The following is a 9,876-nucleotide window of genomic DNA, read 5'->3' on the forward strand; positions in this document are numbered from 1 at the left end:
GTAGGTCTGTTGCTTAAAATATGTTTGGCTCCTTGGTAGGAAATTCCTGCTTGCAGGCAAAAAGCAAATAGCAAGCTCCGGAGAATCAGAAAGAAACCTTCCTGGAATAGTGGAGTAAGTCAGTTTGTACCCCAAAAGCACACATCCCCTTAGGTCTGGGTCTGAAGGAGCTGCTATTGGTGATCGTTAGAGGCAAGGGGTTTGGAGTGGCATGGTTTTGGGGGGACAAGAGAGCGGTAGATGGGTAGCAAAGTGGGAGTTTTTCCAAATATGTGGCTAAGACACTAAGGATAGACAGTGTTAACAAAGCAGTGAATAAACAAAGGATGTCAATATGACCTGATTTCTATCAGTATTCACCAGTATTGTGTCAGTTCCCTGCCATGTGGCCGTGGTTTCCTGTTTATACACCGCTTGCAGAAGAGATAGTCACAACAAAAACTGTAGCAATTGGCGCCTGTAATTTATCTTATTTCTAGGGCTAAAACCAGTCCCCATTGCTGCAGAAATGGTAGAGTTGTGGAGCTCTCGCCACCTGCTGTGACTGAGCATGGGTGATGCCCATCAGTTCTGATTCCCAGGTCGCATCATCTAGCCACATCTTGTTAGGATCTGAAGTCATTCAGTTGATCTAAACAAGGGAGAAAGTGTCATACGCGTAAATTAATTCTCCATAATTTTTGTAGCTTCTTGTTTGACATCTGATGACAGGCATCTCTGGAGTCAATCATAGGAACATATGTACAAAGCTGTTTAAGGGGAAATTCTGCCTTATCATCTGTAATAATTTATACTCCCAAAGCTGCTTATCTTGTGCTGACTGGTGGGACCCCTGTATGCAAGCTGAGCTTCTGTAATTAACCTTGTTCCAGAAGACAGATACTTTTGGTACCTCCTTTGGTGTTCTTGATGGGAGAAACCTAGATCAATCAGTCATCACTCCCCTCTCCCAGCATGGCACGAGGGAATCTGCACAGGTCTTCGAATTTCCCTTCCAAAAGAAAGTGAAAATCTCACGTAGTTTTGGCAGAGGAGACTTTAAAAAAAAAAGAAAGAGAGTCTTTGTGGGATTATGGTGGTGCAAGGGCCCTCAGAAACACCCAACCCCAGTCTGTGCTACCCCTGCCAAGTTTGGTAGGACTTGTGGGAATGACCATGAAAAGGTGACGTTGCTTTTAAGGTGTTATCCCACAGAAACAGCTGCTCTGGGTCTGGTAGTTGCTCTGTATTTACTAACCCTCAGCAGAGTCCTCATTGCATGAACCTGTCCAGACCTCACAGCGTGACCACCACGCATTGGAAGTGTTTAGTGCTGAGAGACGTAATGGGACATGTGGAGTCAGACACTCCCCAGACCCCTGCCGGATCTGCGGCTGGTCTGTCTCCTCCATCTGCACATGAACTGTTGTGCAATCCCTCCTGCGCGCACCTTCCCCATGCCGGAATTGCCAGGAGAGGGTTATGTGCTTATGGCTCCTCTTTTTGGCTTTTAATGTCTGGAAATTGAATAACATGGGTAATGAACCAAAGATGTTGCAGAAAGGGAATGGTCACAAGACTTGCTTTTGAAAAAAATAAGAAGACATTGTCATATGGGTCCTTTTCTTGAAAATGAGAACTGCTACAAAGTTTGGCAATGCTTTCATTGGAGCAATGAAGCTTTCGAAGGAGCAATGGCAAAATAAGGAAAGGTGTATGTATTTTACTTTTTAAAAAATGAGTTATTTGGTGAGAACTGTAGTGGTTTTTGTTTGGTTTTTTTTTTTACATAGTCCATGTTTTGTTTACATTTGTGTCAATCTAGTGAGGATTTTGACTCTATTTTAGTGGCATATAAAGAATTTCCTGTTTGTTCATATTTTAAGGAACTTGATGAGTATTTCCATATAAAGAAGGAGGTCTGAAAGAGAGGGTTTATCTCAGGAAGAACAGTTTTCATTTTCCAGGATGCCCTGAGATGATGCTAGGCACTTAACCACAGAGACGTTGGCTTGCGGAAGCGCTGGTGGCCAGATATGGAGGCAGGCCAAGTGATGGTCTTTCTGCTGAAGCATCCATGCTGCTGTTCATGTGAACACAAAAAAAATCAAAGTTTATCCCTGCCAAGTGGCTTTAATATGGTGTCATCAATCCATACCGCAAATGATTAGCATTGTGGCATTGCAAGGCGTAGAGTTGACAGGGTCATTTATGAAAGTCTAAATCCGGAGAGAAGAAAGCAGTAGAGCTGCAAACCACCCCAGTTCCTGTTTGTTCCACAATAAGAGCCAAGGTTATGGCTTGAACAATGGATTAACTAATATCTTACAGACACAGAAAGCCCTGGAAAAATGAGGGAGGAAGAAGTATCCCTCCCACTTTGAGAACATCTGACGTGGGGCTGCTTCGTAGGGCAAAAGATAGGCAGGAGTCACCTTCACCAAGGAAGGCTTTAAAAAATTGAGGAGAGCTTTTAGGAAGGATCTAGGAGAGAAAAAAAGAGCCAGAGGGATGCTCGTCCTCAGCCTCAACTGCTTTGAGTGTCATCGGTGAAGGCAGTCAGAAGGTCAGACCAAGTGCAGCAGTTAATGCCTGAACTCTCCCCAAAGTGACTCCTTGTTCTTGCATATGCCTTGGCTTACGATAATAATTTCAGTTTGTTTTTATACAGCATAATTACTTTGCTCTGCAGAAACGTGCCTGAAACAACTGGAGTTAAGGCATTTCGGGAATGAGGTTTTAAGAATCATCTTGATAATCCCTGAATCCCAAGAGATGTGCTTAGTTTTTGAGGATCATACTGGTTTTGACCCCGGGCAAGGATAAGACTCAAACCTATCGCTGCTCCTGGCCTCTCAACCAGCATTGCTACTGCAGTTCTCCTCATGGAGACCAGATGCAATGGTGGGGACAAGTCTAAAAGCCAGAGCACTGCTACGAGTTAAGCTTGGGCTCAGCATCCTTGGAGCCGCAAGGCTGAAGTTCAAAGGTCTCTGTCTTTGTTTTGAGTATGCTGTGTTAATTTGTCAAATTTTATCTATTTCTGCTAGCCCAGCAGCTGCAGTGTTCGTAAAATACTCTGCCAGCCTTGGGCTGGAAAAGCAACAAAAGCGGAGGCGCGCAACCTTTTTCATGTAAATGTTTGTTCATGGCATAATTGTCTCGCAAACCCAACTGAAGGCACTTAAATTGGTTTAAAGGTTTGCAGTTACATACCTTTGACAGCTCCAGCCATATCCAGCTTGTTCTGGCATTCGTGGGTCTTGTCACATGGATTTTTACTGTCAAACAGAGCTTTTTTTTTTTTTTTTAATTGCTTAACATCAGTCAATAGGCTCTTAAGATGAAGTAATTTCCTTTTTATTCTCTTACTTGGTCTCTGCTGATCAACGTGGGATGAGATCACCTGAATTTTATTTGGGGGGGTCAAAGGAAAAATTGGCAACATCTACCTAGGGCCTTTTTTTCCCCCTTCTCCTTTGAACAGGGTGGGATTGCTGCAGAACAATTAACATTCATTTGCTAAGTGGTTTTGCAAGCATGTTTACAAGAAATGCAAATACCCCAGGACTATGGCAGGTTTGTTTTCTACCCTTAACCTAACTTTAGCCCCTGATCCTGCAGGTTTTATGTACGTTGAAGTCTCAGCTCATGCTAAAGCAATTGAAAGATGCCTGAAGCTGAACATATCTGCAAACCTCTCTAAGGTGGAGGTGCTAAGATACAAGAGATCTTAAGCTTTCTGAAAATGTTGTTGTATCACAGCTTAAAAATAGAGGCTATTTAGACCTCTCAAGGTGTCGTGCAAAGGAATTTCAGTTAGAGGCGAGGAGCTTGAAAATACCACTGTCCCAGCGGATAATGTGGGTCTCTGATGTTAGCTTTCCACTAAGATAACCCAAGGAAGCTGACGCCTCCAGGACTGTATTGTTTCACATCAAACTGTCTGCTGGCAGAGCAAACGCGATAGAAGGGGTGTTGATTTATGAAGTGGTGGCTGAGTTCCCAACCAGAAGCAGCAGAAACTTTTTGCTTTTGAAATATGATGGCTCAGAGGCTTGTGGTCTGCCTGGGGTCCGTATGTGTGTTGGATTTCTCACGCCTGGTGAGAGTCATCCACTGATTTGGGGGCATCACATGGGTTTCTCTTGCCTCTTCCCAGATGCCTGTTTTGCGTGTAACTCATACGCACAGAGTGGCAACGAAACCTCTCTCCTTCTGTTGGGTTTTGCATGAAGTTGGCCAATACATTCAGAAATGATTAAGGGAGGACAGGCAAATGCACACAAGCTTTCCCTAGGAAATAAAGCTAAAAATGGAATTACTTCTTCCCAACCAACTAATGGACTTCAAAGAACAAAACCCGACTGAGGGCTTGGGCTGTGGAAAAGATTGGCAAAGGATGGTGAGAAGGGTTAAATTTAGCACGATGGGACAAGCCAACCTGAAGACCCCCTCCCACATCAGGAATATAGCCCCTTGGGGGCATTCACTGGGAAAGTCTCTGCTTAATTACAGCCTAATTGCTGCTCTGGGTGTAGTTCTCATGCCTTTTGAAGATGTCTTGAGACTGGCCAGTGGAAAACTGCTCTAAAACATGTTTTTTTAAGATATCGGGCCAAGCCAAAGGAAATATGCCAGGGAGTCATGGGTATGATTGGAGCCTATCAAGATGCAGGGATGAGGAAACGCATATCTTGTTTCCTCAAGTGGGAAAAATTAACTGCATGTGAACATGGGTATTGTGAGTCCTGGAAATAGTCATGGGGACAGCAGCAGCAAACACAGATATAATTTAACTCTTCTCCTTTTATCCTTTGTACTTCAGAGCAAAGGAACTTCTGCTGTGGGGGTCACCAAGTCAGAGGCAGAATACTGGGGTGATTTAGGAATGACCTTTCATAGTACTAAAATATATTGTCTGAAAATTAAATATTAGAGGGATGTGATGCAGAAATTAGGATTTAATGCAGAGTTTTAAACTTGATAGAAATGAAAAACTCATCCAAAGGACCTGGAAGAAATGATAGATAACAATTAAATAGGACTTAAAGTGGATAACTGTTTTAGTTGATTGATGTGCCCAAATGAAGGGGAATATACAGGCAGTGGGTGAATGCATCTTTAGTCGGTGGTTTACTGTCTAACTTGTGGAGAGATTCAAAGGGGAGAAATGGCCAGGGCTTCCCAAGGGCTGGGGCTGGGGCAAGAGGATACCACGGCGATCATCCAAAGCACGATGTGGCCCCTGCCAGGGCTGAGGATACCACAGTTGCCACATGCAAGGCAGCGGCTTGGGCTCCAGAGCTGTTGCATTAATAAAATCACCCTTGTTCAAGGTTACAGCGCGCGTTGATTGCTTCTGATTAGGGATTTGTATTCAGTTGTGACATCCTGCAATTTTTATTACCTTTATGGTAATAATTGCAAATAATAAAATGACAAACTATTGCAATTAAACTTTTATGAATTGCAAATTCATTACTTTTAAGTTTATTCATGGTAGGGACAATGATACTGAAAACAATTCATTAAAGCACTTGATATGTAAATTGTGAAGTAAAGCATTAATATAAGGCAGCTCATGTATCCACTTTCTGCACAGCAGTACAGAATTTGTTTAAGGAAAGGCAGCTCCCCTGCCTGATTTTAACTGCTTACTTTAGGGAGTAGAGAAATACTGGATACTCTTGAGCTGAAATTATTCCCAAAGTCAGCTTCTGCATCATCTAAAGCAAAATGCTAAGCAAGCGAAACAGAGATATCCCTGCCCAAGCTTGCTACTGTGCACAGCTAATCGCTTTAACATCCACTGGGAGATGTGGCAATCCTGTAGAGAGGTGGGGAGGAGGGCAGTCCTCTTCCCCTAGTCCTCATGTTTTACTTCTGATGGGTGACCCTACATATGCAGTGCTCAGGGAGAGGGTCAGCATCTCAGTAACATCAGGCAAGCAATGTGGCCTTCGCTTCGGCCTTCCTTTCCGCCTCCCCCAAAACCACTAACTTTCTATTCTACCCAGCTGGGGCTTCTCCGGCAGGGCAGCAAACCTCTTATCCCCACTCTCTAAACTGAAATAATCTCATTTGCAATGGTCTATTTGTCTTCAGCTTTTGCTGACTTAATTCAATGTAACGAGCCAAGCTTGGACTCTGCTTCCCCCAGATAACCTGAGCACAGATCGTCGCATCTCACTGCAGTAAAAAGTGATCCATGTTGAGTACACAATGCTAATCGTGCGCCTGTATCATGCCATTCACACTCAGAAAGCCTTGTCCTTGGGCCTAGAGGAACATCTTCTGCAAAAGTGCCCAGTGCAATGTCTCTATGGTGGCTCCTTATCCTCAGGGAATGGGAACGAGCGGTTGCTTCTGGGTGAGGCCACGTGCTGCAGTCAAATGGCATGTGCGTATTTTATTTTCCTACTCTGCTCCATGGGAATGGTTCGCAGCCCAAAGATGGAAAAGCAAAAGGCTTGAGAAGTGCACAGAAAAATGCCCAGGAATGGTCAGCCCTGGAAGGTGCAGGCTGCACAACATGAAGTGTGCCAGAGGGATGTGACTCTGCTGAGAGTATCCATCACCAGCAGTGCTTTTTTTCCACCATCTCTCACAGTTAGCAGCTTTGACCACCTCCTTCCAACATCCTGGGGCATGCTGGCCTGGTGGCAGTCAGCCCAAAACTTTTCTTTTTTTTTTTCCTCTAATGCTATTTTCAGGTGGAGGCATCAGTGCCGTGTTGGGAAGCACAAAATAATATTTGCCTTCTGCTAAAGGGAGCCGGCATTTTACCACAGCACCCGCTGTGCTCCCAGTTGTCTGCAACCCATGTGTAATTTTATCTCACTTTTGTGAGCTAGTGAAAGAAGAAGCTCTTCTGTCAAGGGGGAAGGCATGAATAAAGGGGAGACGTGATCAGACAGAAAGGCACCTCCAGCTCGGACAAGGAGAGCCTAAAGCAGGGAGGCACACCCAAGGTTAATAACATGTTGCTCCACCAGCTTCTATCTAATCTTGGAAAACGTCCTCTGCTGCAAAGAAAAATGGGAAAGTGATTATGTGACTTGAAATAAGGTCTTGCTCTACTGTCTAGACAGCTTTAAAAAACATCAAGCTAGGGTGTTCCTATTTATGAAAAATGCAGCTGTACTTCTGCCTTCCTCGAGCGAGAGAAGAAAGCGGTGCACTTGAGGTCATTTGGCTGCAATGCGCTCGCTGAGCCTGTCCATGGGAATTTATTCCTCTCTCTTTCTCTCTTTATTTGTTTTATTCCTCGTGCTGCATGGCTCGTGCTTCCAACTTGCCATCTCCAGCCTTCTCGGCCGCTGGGCTCTGTCCTCAGGGAGGCCAAGGGGGGCTGCCTGCACTCCGCTGCCAGTCCAGCTGGGCTGCCTGCCCTGGGACAGCCTGCTGAGCAAGCATCCCCGCGAGGGTCCACAAGCCAGAATGGCTGCTGGGTGCTAACATGGGCTTTTTTGTTACCATAATATTGCAGTAGGGATGACTGCCCAGAGCAAAACCGCAGGCAGCCTCCAGGTCCTTAATAGAGTCTCTTACAGACTCTCTCTTAAATTGGAAGAATTTAATTTGCCCTAAATACAACCTCGCCTATTCCCTTCTCTTTTTTTTTTTTTTTTTTTTCCCCATAGTAAATTATTTATAGGGTTTGACCTTTTTTTCTGATGGGGTCTAGGCAGGTGGAATCTGATGCCCAAATCGGCTGGGCAGGATTTTCAGCAGGGCCCAGCACCAGCAGAAGCCCTGCTGCTCAGCATCCCCTGCTAATCGGACTCAGGACTGCTAAGGTTCAACCCTGGATGGTCTGAAAAAAACCCTATTGATCATGGGGCTGTGTCCTACAAAAGGGAGAAATGGGTCAGCAGATATGTTAATCCCAGCTTGATCTAAAGTCTTCGGGACAGGTGGCAACCTTCATTTAATGGAACAATGAGATCATTAGGAATTCGTAATGAACTGTACCGCAGCCATGAAAGTAGGTCACCCTTACCCCAGGAACACTTCAAAATGAGTCTGTCCCCATTCATGTGCAGCAGCTGAGATGGCCGGGGGCAAACTGACAGCTCTATCTTGGGACTCGCTAACCAGACGATTTTAGGAAAAAAAAGGGGGCAAATGCTATGGACGTAAAATGAATTATATTATCCCAAGAAATAAAATGACTTAAAAAATGGGCTGATTCAGTTTCAGGTGTTCAGTCTTGCTGGCCACAGGCTGTAGCCATGCTGCCTTGGATGAGCTCAGAGGGTGGTCAGTTTGGGAAGAACCAGAGTCCCACATCAGGGATGGTATCCACCCAGGAGGAAAAGGGAAGAGAACCTTCCCTTGTCCCCAAGGGAATCTTTGTCCACCTCTGGACATCACATAGGTAACCCTATTTCCACATCCTTAGAGCCTCCCAAAAGGTCTCTCCTCACTGTGCCACTCTCCAGCATGATATGGTACCTTCATCATTGAGCTTGAGCCTTTCGGATGCTTTCTCCGCTGCTTTCAGGGCTGAAGTTTGAGTGCTTCTGGGGTTGGTGTGGTACTGCTCCCGTGTCAGGACAACTGTGTTGCTAGCCTTAACAGAGGGAAAAAAGAAATGACCCCGTGTCTCTTCTGTTATGATGTCCAGCATACTCCCAACACAGAGCTGGCTGAGAGCTGGCAGAGTTACAGAAACCAGAGGTATCCTGTGCCCAGGACACCCAGAACAGCCCTTCAGTCCTGCCCAAGGTCCCAAGCCTTGCAGGTCAAATACGCTGCTTGTCAGTAAATCATCTATGAAATCTTTCCTTCTCCCATTGACCCCTGTGGATGAAAACCAAATGCTCATGATAGGACTAGGAATTTGAAAAGCTTCTTTTCTTCCCTTCACCTCCTTTTGGTCCCAAATCTTGACATTCCTACCCTCCTATGTAACTTCATTAACCACCAAGCAAGCAGAGTGCTGCCCTGAAGGAGGAGAACAGGCAGGCAGGGGTACGGAAAGGAGAGAGGTTTGCTCAGCTAGTGAAAGCCCCAGGGTTGAAGACTGGAAAGGTTTAGAAAATATTTTTCTAAAGATGCAATAAACGGTAGTGGGGTTTGGTGGTTATTTATTTTTTTTTTTTTTAAATGGTTATTTGAAGCAAGCATTTTATAACTATTTATACACAAGGAACTGTGCTAAAATAACATTTGGGGGCTGGTTTGAACTCCTCCGGGAAAGTGAGGTGGTGCGCAGTCATCACGTGAGACTCGTGTGTTGCTACTGAGGATCATTGTGTTGCATCGCATTTCCAGGAACAGGGTTTAGCCGTTGTCCATATTAACTACAGCTTTTGCCATTGCACCACCATGGTTGTGTGACGCTGGGTGGTGGCAGGTGCTTGAGTGACCATCCTCCCCCAGCTCTGTCCAACATGCTGGTGGCAGCTGGTGGGCTCCTCGCCCTGACCTGCCCAACCCACCAGTGCTTCCTAGTAAGGACCTCTAGGCAAGGCTCTGTGCAATGTGCGGGGCCACCCTGAAAATGAAGCAAAACTCCCTCCTTTCTGTGCACACCAGCACCACTGGTTCATGCCTAGCACCAGAGCAGAGCAGGGAGTGGAGCTGGCAAGCGCCTGCATTAGTAACCATTGCTTTCATGGGAGAGGGGAACTAACAATCCTTACGCTCCCCCTAATTAAGGAAAGAGCAGCCCAGTTCTCCTCCTAATTGTTTTTTCAGATTCATCGTTTCCGCTCCAGCTTGTCTACACCTGAGATGTTAGTCCCATAAATTTAGCAGAAGGCCCCATAGTCTTGACTCGCAGCCCCACAAGAGGCTCTTTAAAAGCCAGCTTGTACCACTGAAAACTGTCATCACTCCCTGTAAGCACATCAGGGGACCAGACATGCCATGACTGGCCACCAGGCC

The sequence above is a fragment of the Charadrius vociferus genome, unplaced genomic scaffold, assembly GCF_000708025.1.
Source record: "Charadrius vociferus isolate BGI_N301 unplaced genomic scaffold, ASM70802v2 scaffold136, whole genome shotgun sequence".
Classification (NCBI taxonomy): domain Eukaryota; kingdom Metazoa; phylum Chordata; class Aves; order Charadriiformes; family Charadriidae; genus Charadrius; species Charadrius vociferus.